The sequence below is a fragment of the Natator depressus genome, chromosome 3 (genome assembly GCF_965152275.1).
Source record: "Natator depressus isolate rNatDep1 chromosome 3, rNatDep2.hap1, whole genome shotgun sequence".
Lineage (NCBI taxonomy): Eukaryota > Metazoa > Chordata > Testudines > Cheloniidae > Natator > Natator depressus.
The window spans coordinates 205,259,377-205,278,285 of NC_134236.1; positions in this window are offsets into that span (position 1 = coordinate 205,259,377).

The window sequence follows — 18,909 nt, forward strand, 5'->3', positions numbered from 1 at the left end:
ATCTGATGAAGTGGGTTCTAGCCCATGAAAGCTTATGCCCAAATAAATGTGTTAGTCTTTAAGGTGCCACAAGGACTCCTCGTTGTTTTTGCTGATACAGACTAACACGGCTAGCACTCTGAAACCTGTCACTTTGTGGATGTTCATCAGTTTGGTAATCAAAGTTCTAACTTCCTGAATTAATCCCCATCCATGACCCTGCCCCAACATCCATTCAAGTCAATGGGAGTCTTTCCATTGATTTCAGTGAGCTTTGGATCAGGCTCTAGATTCACACTGTGTGAGTCTGTATAACCTTTGAGATACGTTTGGCATGTAGGAATAAGGCTGAGCCCTAATAGTTCTCATTTTGCATGCAATACCTGATCATAACTCAGTGGATTCAGTACATGTGGTGTAAAGTTTCCTAGACCCGAAGAAGAGCTCTGTGTAAGCTTGAAAGCTTGTCTCTCTCATCAAGCTGGTCCAATAAAAGATATCACCTCACCCACCTTGTCTCTCTGGATTCAGTAGAGTCACACTTGTTTTGAATAGTTGCATGCAATGATATTAAATTATTGGAAGTATAATACCTACTTTGACTCAACTGCCCTTTGTTGCTGGAGTGTGTATTCTCGCATACAGCTGCCAGGAACTGCAAATTTCACATAATGTAGAGGAACACATGCTGATCTTCTTTGGCATGCCCAGCTGAAGGCACATCCATGCCCTGTCTACTTTATTCTTATTTTCAGAGACTTCATGGTGAATCTGAGAGTTTAGCTCCATTTTTTCATGCAGTATCTGATCTTCACTTGGTCTAGTTATACTTGTGTTAGCTATACACAGTACATGTGGGGAAATTGCCAGCTACGAGTAACTTAAATTGAGTTGAAAATGTTCAACCAGCTCTCGGCTCGATCCTGCACTGAGCTCCATGAGAGGGGAGCTCTGCTCCATTGCCAGGGGTGTCTTCTCTGCCCGCTGACATCTTCATGGGGTATCTCAACCTTCTCTCTCTTTTCCCCTCCTGAATTACACCCCTCTGAGATCCCCCATCTCTCTCTTTTGCTTCCAAGATCTTCTCACCCTGGTTGTTCCCTTCTGTCCTCCCTGTCTCTGTCTCCCCAATGACCTTTTTATTTCTGTGTCTACATCCAAAATTTCCTTGGATCTCCTTTTGTGTATGTCCCAACCAAGGGTCTCTCTGAACCCACACCGTTGTGTCCTCACCCAGCGATGTCTTTGTGGGTTACTGGGTTATTTTATTTGATCTTGGGGGTAACATATGGTCTAGCTTTTGAAATATAATCAATAACAGTAGAACGTTGGATGGACACACTTTTATTGAAGTATAGCAAAAAAAGCTAAATAAAGAACAAAGGTAGCTGTTAATAGCACTTATTGGTAGCGCTGTGTGAATAATGGATATTTTTGGTTTGCTGTCAATGCCAATAAATAATTAAAAAGAAACTTTTTGGGTTGACTTCAAAATGAAATATCTTCAATTTTTTTGGCAAATTGAAAAGTCGAAAAAAAGATAGTTTCAGGTCAAATGAAATGTTTTGTTTAGATTGTGAGCTTTTTTCCCCTTTCCTTTTTAAAATGAAACAAAATTAAATGAAAGGTAATTTCAGAAATGAAGAGTCATTTTGAATGGAAAAGTAGAAATATTTCATTTTGAAAAATGTCAAAATGATGTGGCTCCAAACTATCATTCCAGGGAGGAGGGGCTGAAACAGAGTAAAAGGAGGCTTTGCATGGCTCAAGCTAAGGTTCAAATTAATGAAGTGGGGGGGGGGGTGAGGGACAAATCAACTTCCCTGCTCCCCAGGCTAGCCAATGGGTGGATAGAGCCTCTGGAGGGGGAGGAGCCACCTCTCAATCCCCCAGCAAGTGCTCTCCTCTGCCTTTCTACTGGAGTTGTCCCAATTGCTGCTGGTCCCATCAAGTTTTCCACCTGTTGATGTGGGTAGGTGGCATTATTGTGCTTTGTATCACAGTCATGCCGAATAGCTCAGCTGAGATTGGGGCCCCATTGTGTTAGGCCTGATCTGCACCTCAACCTTACGTTGATCCGGCTATATCATTCAGGGATGTGAAAAATGGCCTGTGTGACGTACTGAGGTTGACGTAACCCCCTGGGATAGACATGGGCGAGGTTGGCGGAAGGATTCCGCTGTTGACCTTGCCCCTGCCTTGTGGAGAGGTGGATTAACTGCACCCTTGGAAAAACCACATCTGGTAACGCAGGAAGCGTTTAGACTGCAGCATTGTCACTGCACCGTAGTGTAAACCCAAAAGAGTTTACAATCACAATAGACAAAGGAGAACTAAGACACAGGTTAAGTGGAGTCTGTGGCAGAGCCAGGATCTGAACACAGACATCCTGGGTCCTAGGTCACCACCATACCCAAAAGACCATCCTACAGTCCTGACTGCTAGCATTGCAGCTGCTCTGTTGTCAGCTGGAGGGCTTTCGTCTTCGGGGCTGTCAGTCTGGCCCTGCACAGGAGCACAAATGTCACTTGACAAGTGTCCATATTTTTGAAAATGCTTTTTGTACGCCCGACTTTTATGGCTGCAAAAAACACCACGTAATCGGCACAAATTAAAAAAAAAAAAAAAAAAAGACTGGAAATGGCTAAAATCATCCAGAAATATTTTCTCTTTAAAACACCAAAGTAAAATAATTTTAAAAAATATGTTTAAATACCATCAGGACCAGGAAACAAATGCAAGTCAACGCTGACACTGGTGCGTATGGATTGAGGACAATATATGTCACACCACCTAACACCTCATCTAAGTCATCGTTAGTGCCTTTGGAAGTTCTGGTAGCTGTCCCTGTTTTTCTCTTACTGATGTAATTGTCAGAACTCCCCTAACCTTGGTTTGAAACAGTCCAAACCTGGCGTCTTGGAAATTCTGCAAAAAAAAAAAATTTGTTTGCTAGAGTCAGGAGGGGGAAAAGGGGAAGCTGATGGTGCATTCCTGGGGAGATTACAGGGGTTGTTTTGCTGCTTTGATTCGTTGGCTGGCTAGGCTCATTCGTTATTTGTGTGTGCTTTTTTTTTTTTTTTTTTTTTGCTGCTGGGTGGTTACCATTCACCAATGGAAGTTGGTCCAGTAAACAATATTACCTTTCCCACCTTGTCTCTCTGTCATTTATGGCTGTAAGGCTAATTAATTGTTACATAACAATTACCGCAAGTTTTTTGTGTGTGTGTTTTTACTATTGTGTAAATCTAGGGAAATAAATTGTATTATTATTTATGATGGTGATTCATTATTATATCTAAATGCTCCCATCAGAGATCATCAGCGTTCCATTCGTGCTAGGCATTATAAACGCATGTGATCTCCTACTTTCTGCCTGTCCAGAAATCCCAGTCTACCTGTGTCCTCATTGCTGCCACATGGCAATTAATTAATTAGTATTATTACTAAAGCATCTCGGACTTATGAACCAGCATCCCTGACTACTAGATGCCAGGTACTGTAGAAACACAATGGAGTAACTCCATGGCACCACAGATTTATAGCCATGTTACTGAGAGCAGAATGCAGGCAGTTGGGTGACAATAGTTTGTCCTTTGGCTTATTGGCTGTCATCTGGTAGATGAGTTGCATTGCCATGTGAGGATTCATTTAATGGAGCCCCAGTGTAAAACAGGTTACACGACATTTCAAATAAAAACCTCTCCCATTGTGATGGAGTGTCCTTAACCTCAACTAGAAAAGAAATCCGTGTGAAGGAAAAAAGCGAAACATGCAAACGCATTTCTCATTTTCTTAGTATTAGAACGTCAGATTTATTTGTCGCTGCTGTTATTTTATCACAAGAGAAACATAAAAACTTGTCAAGTATTTGCACAGGTCAAAATAAGAATTAAACAGCTGGAAAAAAATAAGGTATGTGTCTAGCCATGAATTCTGCAAGTTACAGAAAAATTTTCATGGCCTTCTCAGAGACTCCGAATTTCAGTTCACATCCACTCAATCCTTGAGCCAAAGAGTTATTTCCAGTACTTTACAGACATTGGGCCAGATCCTGAGCTGGTATAAATTGGTACACCTCCATTGAAGTCAGTGAAGGGACACCGCTTTATATTGACTGAGGATCTGGGTCCTCCTGCATCTACTTTGACCTAGATTTCAGGAGAGAGTGAATGGGAAAAAAATTAGGCAGTATCTTCATAGGGGTAAATCCCCACCACGAGTAATGCCCTATTGCAGTGAGGCCAGTAGTTCTGCCATTCAAAGGGATGGAGTGAGCAAATTTTGGGTAGGCTGCAAAGATAGTTTACCCCCTCTTCATGGTGGGGAACCCAGTGCTGCAAGGGTACCCGCTGTATTGTTGCTTAGGAGTGGGGCAGGCGGGATCAGAAGATCTGCTGCTATGTGTGCCAAGTGGCCTGGGATGGCACAAATGATCTGAGTGGCTAATAGTGACTGAAGCCAAACCAACCTTGAGCGAGTGTGTTTCTAGGGGGGGGTCTGGCAGGACTTGGTTCCTCACTGATACTGTCTGCAGTTTGCAGTTGACACAAAAATTGGGGAGTAGTAAATAATGTAGAGGACAAGTCAGTGATGCAGAGCAACCTGGATTGCTTGGTAAACTGGGCACATGCAAACAATTTTCGTTTTAACATGGCTAAATGTAAATGTATACATCTAGGGACAAAGAATATAGGCCACACTTACAGGATGGGGGATTCTGTCCTGGGAAGGAGGGACTCTAAAAAAGATTTGGGGGTTGTGGTGAATAATCAGCTGAACCCGCACTCCTAGTGTGACACTGTGGCCTATACGGCTAATGCGATCCTGGGCTGCATAAACAGCGTGATCTCGAGTAGAAGAAGAGAGGTTATTTTACTTTTTTATTTAGCACTGGGTGCGTCCGCTGCTGGAATCCTGTGTCCATTTCTGGTGTTGATAATTCAGGAAGGATGTTGATAAACTGGAGAGGGTTCGGGGAAGAGCCATGAGAAAGACTAAAGGATTAGAAAACATGATTTATAGTGAGAGACTCAAGTAACTAACTCTATTGAAAAAAGAAAAGGAGTACTAGTGGCACCTTAGAGACTAACCAGTTTATTTGAGCATAAGCTTTCGTGAGCTACAGCTCACTTCATCGGATGCATTCTGAATCCATCTGACGAAGTGAGCTGTAGCTCACGAAAGCTTATGCTCAAATAAACTGGTTAGTCTCTAAGGTGCCACAAGTACTCCTTTTCTTTTTGCGAATACAGACTAACACGGCTGCTACTCCGAAACCTAACTCTATTGAGCTTTACAACGAGAAGGTTAAGGGGTGGCTGGATTACAGTCTAGAAGTACCTGGGTGGAGAATAAATATTTGCTCATGGGCTCTTCAGTCTAGCAGGGAAAGGTATAACATGATTCAGTCGCTGAAATTTAAAACTAGACAAATTCAGACTAGAAAGTAGGAGTACATTTTAAACAGCGCGAGTAATGAACCATTGGAACATTTTACCCAGGGTCGTGATGGATTCTCCACAACTTTGAAATCAAGATTAGATGTTCTTCTAAGAGACCTGCTCTAGGAATTCTGGGGGGAAGTTCTATGGCCTATGTTATATAGGAGGTCAGACTAGATTAGAACAATGATCCTTTCTGGCCTTGGAATCGATGAATGCATGACCATGAATTTTTCGTCTCATGGGACAATAACTCTGGAGGTTTATTAAAACAAGGCATTGTTATATGTATTGCTACCTACACGCTGAATGGCATGATTGGGGGGCTATCTGGAACTCTCTCGAGGATGCCTATTAATTTCGCTATTGTACCTGTAATGGCATTTTTTTCAAACTAGCCGTCTGACCGGGAGACCAGACTATAGCTCTAGACTATTAACTAAGCTGATAAAAACTAACCTCTGATGAGCTAGTCAGGAAGCAGGGGTTTGATTATAGTAGCTGAGTAGATTCATCAGAAGCAAATAGGAGTTTTCACAAAGAGAAACACCAATGGGGTGGATTCTTCTGCATGTGGGAACTAATTGGGTAACATTATTCCAGACCTCAGTAAAATTGAGTTCTCAAAAGACCGAAATAGATGCCTGCTGATTGGTCACATGACTGTTTTTAGCCAATCATGAACCAGTACTTTTCTCATCTATGGAACATTTGGCACTTATCTATTTGACCATGGTTTTCTGAGGCTTAATTAAAATTTGTAGAGTGCTTTGGATCCTGGCACTTATCTAGAAATGGACAAATTATTTATTGTTATTCTTGCAGTGCAATTATCTCTAATCACCAGTTGAGGAAATGGCTTCATATTATTATTTGCAAAGTTAGGGCCTGATCTAAGTCCACTGAAGTCAGTGGGGGATGTTCTTCATTGACTTTACCAGGCTTTGGATCAGATCCTACATGTATGGACCACCATCACAATCACCAGCTTCTCAACTCAGCAACGAGAGACTTCTATGCAGGCCAGGTTTTGAAATCCCCTAGGACTGGAGGTTAAGAGGGTGGTGATGGCCTTCAGTAGGTTTGGATAGTGAATATTATTAACTTTGGTATGTTACAATGGAGTAATAAATAGAAACTGGTCAATTGGCTGGAAAATCTGTTCAAAATAGATGAGAGATATGAAAATAAGGTTTGCCATAGTCATAATGCTTTAAATTAGGCCTTGTTTACAGCATAAAACGGTGCCTGGTGAATTGTAATGTTGAGAATTAAGTGAAACGAGAATGACGCAAACAGACCCTTGCACTGCACGGAGCTCCACGGAAGTCTACCTGGGCATAGGGCTCTGTCCATGCCGTGCTCTTTGTAGGATTGGGGGAAAGAGGGGAGGACTAGCAGGCAACTACGGCTGCTTTCGTAGGGCATTCTTTAGAGAGGGTTTAAGTGCCAAATTGTACTCTCAGAAGCACGTGTGCTGCTCCCACTACAGGCAATGGCTGTTCTCGCTGGGCGTGTGAGGCCCGAGTTCGGCCCTTACTGCCACGATGTGAAGCTTCATGAACTGCTCCAAATAGGGACTAAGGCAACACAAAGTTCAGTCAGGACTTCCCAGCAAGGATGCCCACAGGACTTTTCCCATGGACCTTTTTTCCACTTATGGGGATTTCATGGGGGCAAAGAGTCAATTGCATCTGACATCTTTGGGAGGCGATTTATTTTTCACGAAGGGCTTGACAGCCTGGGACCTCTAGTCCAGAGTGAGGCATGGCACACAGCTGGGTTGCCCCAGGACTTGCCTAAGAAAAGAATTACACCTCTGAGAGGCAAAGATCCTTTTCTGTCCCCTTCTCGCTTCTGGTGCGGGCTGAGGGGAGCACTAATGTACTAAGGCCCTACCTACTGCAGATTACTACCCCCTAACCTTCTCTGGCTCAGCTGTGATGGTTGGTGCAGTGTGGAGGCGGAGCTAAGCCTGGTCTCCACCTCTCCTCACCAACCTACACTGTAGGAAGTATGGAGTGTACAGCCCTGACCTTACCCCTATCACCTCCCTTGGAGATTCAGCAAGGCAGTGCATGTGCATATGGGATGTACTTTATTCCCTACTTGTGCCCCTGCTTGGCCATCAAAACCAAGGCACAATCGGTGTTGAAAATGTGTGTTGAAGTTAAGATGGGGATGACTGGAGTTATTTTTTGACCTTCCCAGAAAATATGTGAATATTCCCATTACAATTACTGGTGAATTCTTGGTATATGTTAGATTCACATTAAACTAGAAATGAAAAAGACATTGGAGTCAAAAAGAAAAGGAGGACTTGTGGCACCTTAGAGACTAACAAATTTGTTTGAGCATAAGCTTTCCTGAGCTACAGCCCACTTCATCAGATGCATTCAGAAGTGAAGCTGTAGCTCACAAAAGCTTATGCTCAAACAAATTTGTTAGTCTCTAAGGTGCCTCAAGTACTCCTTGTCTTTTTGCGAATACAGACTAACACGGCTGCCACTCTGAAACCTGTGTCAAAGTGTCCTTTGAATTCCCTACATTGCTGATTTCCCCCTTATTCCACATTCTTTATATGGCCACATTGATTTATTTGGCATGTTTATGATGTATGAATTCTTTGTTGTTGGGTTTTTGTTTTAGTTTTTTGGCTGAAAGTTACAGATGAATCGTTACTCGTTCGTGTGTTTGTATTGTATTCCACGTAGCTAAAAGAATAAAGTATTGGGTAAAAAGGCAGAGAATACAGATTGGTCTTTCTTTCAATTATTATCAGCCTCAAAACCGTATTGATTAGAACACCCTGAGCTACTGTGTTTGAAGTTTAATTTTACACCGTTTATTTTGGCTAGTTTACTTGCAATTTTTATTTTAAAGATATCTGTCTCTCTGCTTCCGCTCAAACCCCCATGAACTACGGCAGGTGAATAGGCAGTGTCAGGCCATTTTCTAATGAACACCGATTTGAGCTTTTCAAATTTAATTTTGAGTTCGTCACATGTACTTCAATGGGATGATTCCTATAAATAAAGGTACACATGTGCATAATTGTTTGCAGGATCAGGGCATCTTAACTCAACCTAACCTAGTGCAAAGCTGCTTGATGTTTTAGCCTCATTTATATTTAAAACTGGGACTAGTGGAGAATTGTCCATTAATATTATTTTTGACAGAAAAGTGTGGTTTTGGTTAAATTTTCTTTCCACTGAAATCTTTGATTTTTCATCCAAAAAATTGAACACCTGAAAATGGAAATATTTCAGTTAGAATGTGCTGCCACAGCGCCTCATCCGAATTGTAGTTCACTGGCTCATGCTTCCATTCTCCACTATGGGCCAGGCGCCTCACCTGGACTTCATGTCCCATCATGCATCATGGCTAGGGACTCCCATAATGCATTGCCTGCTCTCTTCAAGAGGGAAGACCAGGGTGTATCATGGGACATGTAGTCTGAACAGGAAGCCTGATGGATAGAAAAGAATAAGAGAACGATGCACACAAACTACAACTCCCATGAGGCACTGAGGTGGAATTAGGGTGACCATATTTCCCTATGCTGAATATGGGATATCTTGTAAAATTGCTCATATTCAACAGCAATCAATCAGAACTATGCAGTAGCCCCCACCCCCACATGCTATAAAAACTCCAGAGCCCAGCAGGGAAAGGGGGGGCCTGACGGGTCTTGGGGGAAGGCAGCCTCGGGTAGAGGCCTAGTATGACTTCTATTTTGGGGGGCAGGAGCCAGCAGGGCTCAAGCCAGCTCCACATGGTGGGTCCAGGGAAGGAGTGCCACCTTCACCCCCGACTCACCTCAGGAGGCCACCCAGCCTATCTTGGTTGTGACAGGAGGGAGGCACAACCAAAAACTATAACTCAAAGGTGGGGGGGAGGGTTCAGTTCAAAAAGTTTGAAAACAGCTCAGGGTGCAGGGAAGGGGGTAACTGGGGGCCGTGTGCAGGCAGGGGGGTAGCTCAGGGTGCAGGGAGGGGGGCAGAGGGGTAGCTCAAGGTGCAGGGAGGGGGTAGCTGGGGGCCACGTGCAGGCATGGGGTAGCTCAGGGTGCAGGGAACGGGGGTAGCTGGGGGCCGCATGTGGGCAGGGGGGTAGCTCAGGGTGCAGGGAGGGGTAGCTGGGGGCCGCGTGCAGGCATGGGGTAACTCAGGGTGCAAGGATAGGGTAGCTGGGGGCTGCGTCTGGGCTGGGGGTAGCTCAGGGTGCAGGGAGAGGGTAGCTGGGGGCTGAGTGCGAGCGGGGGGTAGCTCAGGGTGCAGGGAGGGGGGACAGAGGGGTAGCTCAAGGTGCAGGAAGGGGCTAGCTGGGGACCGCATCCAGGCATGGGGTAGCGCAGGGAACAGGGAGCAGGTAGCTGAGGGCCGAGTGCAAGCGAGGGGTAGCTCAGGGTGCAGGGAGGGGGAGTAGTTGGGGGCCGCGTGTGGGCAGGGGGGTAGCTCAAGGTGCAGGGAGGGGGGGGTCGATGGGGGCCGAGTGCGGGCAGGGGGGTAGCTCAGGGTGCAGAAGGGGGTAGCTGGGGGCCAAGTGTGGGTGGGGGGGTAGCTCAGGGTGCAGGGAAGGGGGATAGCTGGGGGCCCCGTTCAGGCAGGAGGTAGCTCAGGGTGCAGGGAGGGGTAGCTGGGGGCCGAGTGGGGGCGGGGGGTAGCTCAGGGTGCAGGGAGGGGTAGCTGGGGGGCGAGTGGGGGCGGAGGGTAGCTCAGGGTGCAGGGAGGGGTAGCTGGGGGGCGAGTGGGGGCGGGGGGTAGATCAGGGTGCAGGGAGGGGGTAGCTGGGGGGCCGCGTGCGGGCGGGGGGTAGCTCAGGGTGCAGGGAGGGGGGGTAGCTGGGGGCCGCGTGCGGGCGGGGGGTAGCTCAGGGTGCAGGGAGGGAGTAGCTGGGGACCGAGTGGGGGCTGGGGGTAGCTCAGGGTGCAAGAATGGGGGTAACTGGGGCTGAGTACGGGCAGGGGGGTAGCTCAGGGTGCAGGGAGGGGTAGCTGGGGGCCGAGTGGGGGCGGGGGGTAGCTCAAAATGCAGGGAGGGGGTTGCTGGGGGCCGAGTGGGGGCGGGGGGTAGCTCAGGGTGCAGGGATGGGGGTAGCTGGGGCCGAGTACGGGCACGGGGGTAGCTCAGGGTGCAGGGAGGGGGGTAGCTGGGGCCGAGTGGGGGCGGGGGGTAGCTCCGGGTGTAGGGAGGGGTAGCTGGGGGCCGAGTGGGGGCGGGGGGTAGCTCAGGGTGCAGGGAGGGGGTTGCTGGGGGCCGAGTGGGGGCAGGGGGTAGCTCAGGGTGCAGGGAGGGGGGTAGCTGGGGCCGAGTGGGGGCGGGGGGTAGCTCAGGGTGCAGGGAGGGGGGTAGCTGGGGCCGAGTGGGGGCGGGGGGTAGCTCCGGGTGCAGGGAGGGGGTTGCTGGGGCCGAGTGGGGGCGGGGGGTAGCTCCGGGTGTAGGGAGGGGTAGCTGGGGGCCGAGTGGGGGCGGGGGGTAGCTCAGGGTGCAGGGAGGGGGGTAGCTGGGGCCGAGTGGGGGCGGGGGGTAGCTCAGGGTGCAGGGAGGGGGGTAGCTGGGGCCGAGTGGGGGCGGGGGGTAGCTCCGGGTGCAGGGAGGGGGGGTTGCTGGGGCCGAGTGGGGGCGGGGGGTAGCTCCGGGTGTAGGGAGGGGTAGCTGGGGGCCGAGTGGGGGCGGGGGGTAGCTCAGGGTGCAGGGAGGGGGTTGCTGGGGCCGAGTGGGGGCGGGGGGTAGCTCAGGGTGCAGGGAGGGGGGTAGCTGGGGGCCGAGTGGGGGCGGGGGGTAGCTCAGGGTGCAGGGAGGGGGGTAGCTGGGGGCCGAGTGGGGGCGGGGGGTAGCTCAGGGTGCAGGGAGGGGGTTGCTGGGGGCCGAGTGGGGGCAGGGGGTAGCTCAGGGTGCAGGGAGGGGGGTAGCTGGGGCCGAGTGGGGGCGGGGGGTAGCTCAGGGTGCAGGGAGGGGGGTAGCTGGGGCCGAGTGGGGGCGGGGGGTAGCTCAGGGTGCAGGGAGGGGGGTAGCTGGGGCCGAGTGGGGGCGGGGGGTAGCTCCGGGTGCAGGGAGGGGGTTGCTGGGGCCGAGTGGGGGCGGGGGGTAGCTCCGGGTGTAGGGAGGGGTAGCTGGGGGCCGAGTGGGGGCGGGGGGTAGCTCAGGGTGCAGGGAGGGGGGTAGCTGGGGCCGAGTGGGGGCGGGGGGTAGCTCAGGGTGCAGGGAGGGGGGTAGCTGGGGCCGAGTGGGGGCGGGGGGTAGCTCCGGGTGCAGGGAGGGGGGGTTGCTGGGGCCGAGTGGGGGCGGGGGGTAGCTCCGGGTGTAGGGAGGGGTAGCTGGGGGCCGAGTGGGGGCGGGGGGTAGCTCAGGGTGCAGGGAGGGGGTTGCTGGGGCCGAGTGGGGGCGGGGGGTAGCTCAGGGTGCAGGGAGGGGGGTAGCTGGGGGCCGAGTGGGGGCGGGGGGTAGCTCAGGGTGCAGGGAGGGGGGTAGCTGGGGGCCGAGTGGGGGCGGGGGGTAGCTCAGGGTGCAGGGAGGGGGTAGCTGGGGCCGAGTGGGGGCGGGGGGGTAGCTCAGGGTGCAGGGAGGGGGGTAGCTGGGGCCGAGTGGGGGCGGGGGGTAGCTCCGGGTGCAGGGAGGGGGTTGCTGGGGCCGAGTGGGGGCGGGGGGTAGCTCCGGGTGTAGGGAGGGGTAGCTGGGGGCCGAGTGGGGGCGGGGGGTAGCTCAGGGTGCAGGGAGGGGGGTAGCTGGGGCCGAGTGGGGGCGGGGGGTAGCTCAGGGTGCAGGGAGGGGGGTAGCTGGGGCCGAGTGGGGGCGGGGGGTAGCTCCGGGTGCAGGGAGGGGGGGTTGCTGGGGCCGAGTGGGGGCGGGGGGTAGCTCCGGGTGCAGGGAGGGGGTTGCTGGGGCCGAGTGGGGGCGGGGGGTAGCTCCGGGTGTAGGGAGGGGTAGCTGGGGGCCGAGTGGGGGCGGGGGGTAGCTCAGGGTGCAGGGAGGGGGGTAGCTGGGGCCGAGTGGGGGCGGGGGGTAGCTCCGGGTGCAGGGAGGGGGGTAGCTGGGGCCGAGTGGGGGCGGGGGGTAGCTCCGGGTGCAGGGAGGGGGTTGCTGGGGCCGAGTGGGGGCGGGGGGTAGCTCCGGGTGTAGGGAGGGGTAGCTGGGGGCCGAGTGGGGGCGGGGGGTAGCTCAGGGTGCAGGGAGGGGGGTAGCTGGGGCCGAGTGGGGGCGGGGGGTAGCTCCGGGTGCAGGGAGGGGGGTAGCTGGGGCCGAGTGGGGGCGGGGGGTAGCTCCGGGTGCAGGGAGGGGGGGTTGCTGGGGCCGAGTGGGGGCGGGGGGTAGCTCAGGGTGCAGGGAGGGGGTTGCTGGGGGCCGAGTGGGGGCGGGGGGTAGCTCAGGGTGCAGGGAGGGGGTTGCTGGGGCCGAGTGGGGGCGGGGGGTAGCTCAGGGTGCAGGGAGGGGGGTAGCTGGGGGCCGAGTGGGGGCGGGGGGTAGCTCAGGGTGCAGGGAGGGGGGTAGCTGGGGGCCGAGTGGGGGCGGGGGGTAGCTCAGGGTGCAGGGAGGGGGTAGCTGGGGCCGAGTGGGGGCGGGGGGGTAGCTCAGGGTGCAGGGAGGGGGGTAGCTGGGGCCGAGTGGGGGCGGGGGGTAGCTCCGGGTGCAGGGAGGGGGTTGCTGGGGGCCGAGTGGGGGCGGGGGGTAGCTCAGGGTGCAGGGAGGGGGTAGCCGGGGGCTGAGGAGCCGCCGGCGGGAGAGGAGGGATCACCGTGGCTGCCCCGCACTGCCCGGCTCCAGCTTCCCCCCTCTGAACTGGCCAGAAGGCAGAGAGAGCAGCAGTGGGGAGGTTGGGGGGGGGCTGCCCCCAGGATACCCCTTCATGTGCACTGCAGTTTGTGTTGGCAGCATTCCTGGTGCCCCCCAACTCCGCCCATGGGCTCAGGGGGCTTCTGCCCCATGGAGAGCACTGGGAAGCCAACATTCAGCTCCGCGGCTGCGGTTTCAGCCCTACGGCGGGCGCTGGGAATCGGGGTTTTAAACCCCCCCCCCCCATAGCTCCGGCTTCAGACCCGTGGCGGGCGCTGGGAATTGGGGCTTCAGCCCCCCTGCGGCTCCAGCTCCAGCCCCGCGGAGGGTGCCGGGGATCGGGGTTGCAGCCCCAGGAGGGGCGCTGGGGCTCAGGCTCTAGGTTTCGGCATCGTCGCCCAGTGACCCCCCCCCCCCGAAAGCGCTTGCAGACCCCAACTGAGAACCTCTGCTTAAGGTTTCACATGGCGAGGGGTGACCCCCCCCCAAAATCAGGGCTTCATTCCTCCCCCTCCCCCCGCCGCAGCTCCGGCTCCAGCCCCGTGGCGGGCGCTGGGAATTGAGGCTTCAGTCCCAAGTCTCCAGCTCCAGCCCCACGGTGGGCGCCGGGGATCGGGGCTTCAGCACCCCCCGCAGCTCCAGCTCCAGCCCCGCGGTGGGCGCCGGTGGCATGGGCTCTAATCAAGGGTCCTTTATGCCATTGAGCCATGTGCCCCGGAAGACTCCAGGATGCAAGATGGTGCAGAGCTAACGCCATGGTTGGAGGTGGGATGCAGGGCTGAGGCACGAGAAGACCCTGCTACCCAGCACCAGTCCAGCTGACATCACTGTAGGTGATGGGGCACCAAGAACAGACAGGACTTATCTGGGCGGGGTGGGGGGGGGCGCTGGAGACAGGCCAGCTCTCCTGCACTTCCCAACTCGGGGACTACTCTACCCACTGATACCAAACACAGCATGGGGAGGGGGAAAGTCACGTGTATATCGATTATAAACTCTTTGGGATATGAAGCTGCGTTTGTACAGCGCCTAGCACTGTGGTCCTGGTCCAGGACTGCAGCTCCTAGGTGCTGCAATAGTACAAATAAATAATAATAATTAATAATAGGCATTAATGACATGTCAAAGGGGCATTTGCTTATCAGACGTTCACCCCAGGGGATGGGGAACTGAGGTTAAGAACTAAGGCCAGGGATAATATGGGGGTGGGTGTTTTATGTATTTTTCCTATCCATATGGTGTTGCTTTACTGTTGCTGTGCTTTCCCAAGTCACTGCTGTGTCCCTTGTCCCCTGATAAAGTTTTACCTTGCGTTTTACACAGCTTTGGTGCTTGTGAGCAGGGAGTATTGTCAGTTAAAGGTGTCCAGGGAAGGTTGTCAATTTTGCCCGGAATTCTTGGGGTTGGAGCCAGTGTGTGTGTTAATTTGAAGAGGCTCCTCTAGATATTTGAACACAGCCCTTGAAGCAACCCTGCCCTCTCAGGGATGTGGTGAAATGGAATAAGAATTCACAATGGTGAAAGATTCACAGTTCTCCTGCCAGTGGCTTAAAGGCCTCACAGAAAGAAGCTAGGTGCCTCATGGACTCTACAGTTCTTGCTGCCTTATTGACCCTTACCTGTCCTTCCTTGGGAGGCTTCCAGGCCAAGAGTGGTCTTGTCCCATTCCCCCGCCTGCCCACCCAAGGGATTATACAGCAGCAAAGTCCCATGTTATCATCTGCCAACTGGTATTTAACACCATGACCGTCACGGCCAACTGGAGACACCACCACCCTGGAAAGCTCTGGAGGCTGTTTGCATGGATTCATACAAACCTCCTCCTTGGGTACCACTCACAAGGGCTCCACACCCCAAGCTTCAAAGGCAGACTCCCCCTTGGGTAGCTGAATCTCTGCCTGCTGAAGATCCAGTTTAGCCAGAACATTGTCGCCCTCTCCTGGTCTGGGGTAGGAGGTGCAGTGGGAGTGAGGGTCCTACACAGGGTACAGTCAGGAGGGGAGGGACACCCAGGGGTTGTCTGTAGGTGAGGAGAAGCTAACACAGGAAGCACCATCCTGGAGCAGACCACCTATGGTCCATCCCATTCTGAGCCCTGTCTACCACAGTGGTCCGCCACAGAGTCTTCAGAGCACGGTGCATGAAACCCTGTAGTCAGCAATTCTGAAATAACCTGCTACCAGGGGAATCTCCACTGAGCGTGGAGTGTGAAAGAGTGTGAGTGTGAAAGCGTGAGATGTGAACTCCTGGTCGCTGCTTTGTCAGGACCTTGTCAAGGAACTTTCCCCTAAGCTACAGTGACATTTGTGATGGAAGAGGAAAACAGGTGAGGATCACTCCAGATGGGTGACACTTGACAGGCCTGACTTTCTGGGAAGCCAGAGTATGGTCTTAAATAGTGACTGCCATTTATAAGCACAGAACAAAGCCATAGCTTGAGTCATTCAAGTGAATTAAGTCACCTAAAGAGTTGGGCAGAAAAAACTCTATCTTTGCACAACAGCTTGAAATTTCAAAATAGCTTTTGCTTCAAAGTGGCACCTCCCCCCACCCCACATTTAGGGGATTTTTTATATTAAAAATATTAGTGATGACCTCATCAACATACTGATTGACTTTTAGTGTTTCCTGGAAACCAATCTATCCAAAAAGAAAAAAAAAAAATTTAAAAGCCACAAAAGTTTTCATCAGCAACAAAAAAAAGTTGACAAGTTTTTGTGGAAAAAAATTGTTTTCAAATAAGGGCCATTTTTTAATGAAATAAACTTCATTTGAAACTGGTTTGCCAGCTCTAGGGCGTGATCTTGTCCTGAAGCTTTGCCGTTGATTTAATAAAGCCAGGGCCTGGCAGCTGGTCACCAGGATGGGCTACCTTCATCTCATTATTCAGAAGGAAAGAAGAATGTGGCATGGCGTATGTATTTTTAGGGCAAACTGCTCTTTCTGAAGTTTAGAGAGATACTAGTACGGTGCCTCGCTTCCAGAGGAGAAAGGGAAACCCTTGGACTGAAGACTTATGAACCTCATGCAAGTCCAGAGAGAACTGCTGGTTGAAATCCTGGTCCCAGTGAGGTTAATGGGAGTTTTGCCATTGACTGCGATAGGGTCCAGATTTCACCTTGAGCGTCTAATCAAGACTAGACTAATATGTCTGACAAGTGTAATCAGGTAGGGTCAGTCCAACAAGGCTATATTGAGGAAGAAACAATGAACATCTATATCCTATTACATAACGAGCCAATTAGAGAGACAAGGTGAGTGCGGAAATATCTTTTATTGGACGAACTTCTACTGGGGAAAGAGCCAGGCTTTCAAGCGCCACAGAGCTCTTCTTCAGGGTCTTCTTCGTGAAGCAGAGCTCTGTGTAGCTGGAAAGACTTGTCTCTTTCCCCAGCGCAGTAACAGATATTACCTTAGCCCCGTTAGCTCTGCAGTACCCATAGACCAACATGGCTGCAACACAAATGAAGACAGAGAACTGAGCTGACATTTCCCCAGAATTTAATTTTTCATCAAAATCGCAAATTTCCACCTGAAAAAAAAATTAACTACCTGTTCACAAATTATTTTTCTGGGTGTTTGACTAGCTGTTTGATTGTTGTTGTTTTTCTGAATGTCACAAAGGTCGATGAAAATTTGTAGCAGCTGGTTTAATTTTGACAAAATAAAATAAATAAATATGGGGTTGTGAAATGTTTTCCATAGTTTTGATCCACTCGCCATACAAACTAAGGCCCAAGATAAAATAATAGGGCCAAATATAATTAAAAGTTTTTGTAGACCTGGCCCAAATCCTGCTGACTGAAATCAGTAGGGCAACTCAGCTGAGTAAGGCAAGGAGGATTTGGTGCAAAACATGTAAAGCTGAGCCAGTTGGTAAGATAAGCTTGGCTTTGCAAAAATAATCTTTGGATTGGACTCCTCATAAAAGGCTGCTAAGGAGACCAAATAATCAGCAGCCAAGGAAAAAACTTGTGTGATGATTTCCCAACTGGTAAAAGAGAGCAGACAGAGAGTCATGCAGCCTGGTTCTTCCTGAGGGTGCAAAGAAATGTATCATCATTATTTACATTACAGTAGCATGCAGAAGCCCCAGCTGAGATCAGGGCCCCATTGTGCCAGTTGCTGTATATATATACACACACAGTAAGCAACTGTCCCTGTGCTGAGGGGCGTAGGCCAGATTTTCAAAGGCATTCAGGTACCTAAAGATGCAGATAGGCACTTTGAGGTATTTTTAAAAGAGCCGAAGCAGGTTAGGTGCCTAACTCCCCTTGATCCCATTTTTAGGCAAAAGTCCTCTAGGTAAGATAGATAATGGGCAGGAGGAAGAAGGGCTGGATTATTATCCCCAAGTTACAGAAGGGATACTGAGGCACAGAGTGATAAAGGCCCAGATCCTGAGAGTTAAGCAGCTAAATACCTTTGAGGATCTGGACCTTAGTGACTTGTTCAAAGTCACACAGGGAATCTGTGGCAGAACCAGGACTTGAACCAGGATCTCCTGAGTCCTCATATTCTGCATCAGAAACAGGCACAAGGCAGGAGCAGTTGAGAGGTGGCATCCTGAACTGAGGAGGGTCTTCATTCTTCCTGAATCCTGTTCCGGACGTAAGTGGTGAGCTGGCCGCCATTGGCTGTGAGCCACTCCCACTGCTACTATGATGGGGCCCAGATCCTACAGCCCCCGATGACACTGCCCAAGCATTGAATTAAAATGGGAACCTGGGTGATTAAATGTTACAATGATTCATAACCTTTGCAGTTGAGCTCTATTAGCCTGGCAAGCTAAGCTGCTCTCTGCAATTAAAGTCTGGGCCAGTGCACGCTGAAATCAATGACAGTGGCTCTGATGGCCTTCAGGGCGTGAGGTGATCACCTGTGCTCATTAGGAAGCGAGTGCAGGGATGGGGGGTGTGTGTGCACTGTACAGCTGGCCAGTTGCTATGTGGCCCCATTGTGCTAAGTGCTTTTGAAACACCTAGTGAGTGACAGTTCCTGCCCTGAAGAGCTCCCAAGCTAAAAAGAGGAGAGCGGAAGGGTGGGGGGAAGCAAGTGCTCTTATCCTCATTTTACAGAAGGGAAACTGAGGCAGGGAGCAATTATGTGATGACCCACGATCACCCAGGAAGTCTGTAGCAGAGCCAAAAGGCAGCCCAAGCCAAAGGCTTGACCATCCTTCCTCACTTTTGCTGCCGCCATACTGGAGTAGCTGGTCCCCGAAGAAATGCCCAATGTAGCTATATGCGAGTAGGCACAAAAAGATTTGGCAATGGGCCACTTGGTTCTCAGTCCAGCCGCATCCTGGTCGCCCTGTAAAGCTAGGGCTTAATTCCCTGCCGTGCTGTGCCCTGTGTGATCAATTTCACCAGTGCACAAGGGGTGGTGAAAGCTCGAGGCGGTAACATCTTGCACTCGCTTTGCACTGGTGTGTACGGCTGCGCAAGGTGTAGGGCAGCAGAGACTCGGGCCTATATTGAGGACAGTGGGTGCAGGCCTGGGCCCTGTATAATGCCAGCTCTCATAGAATTACTCATTGGTGGGGCTTGGTAGTTTGGCTAGTGTGTAGGACTGTATTCCCACTGAGGTTTACGGGCACGCCTCTCTCCATTAAAGGCTATGGTAGCTGGGGACCCTAGGTTGCTTTCCAGCTCTGGCACTGCCAGCCTGGGCGCCTTGGGCAAGGCCTTTCACCTCTCTTTGTCGCCATATGA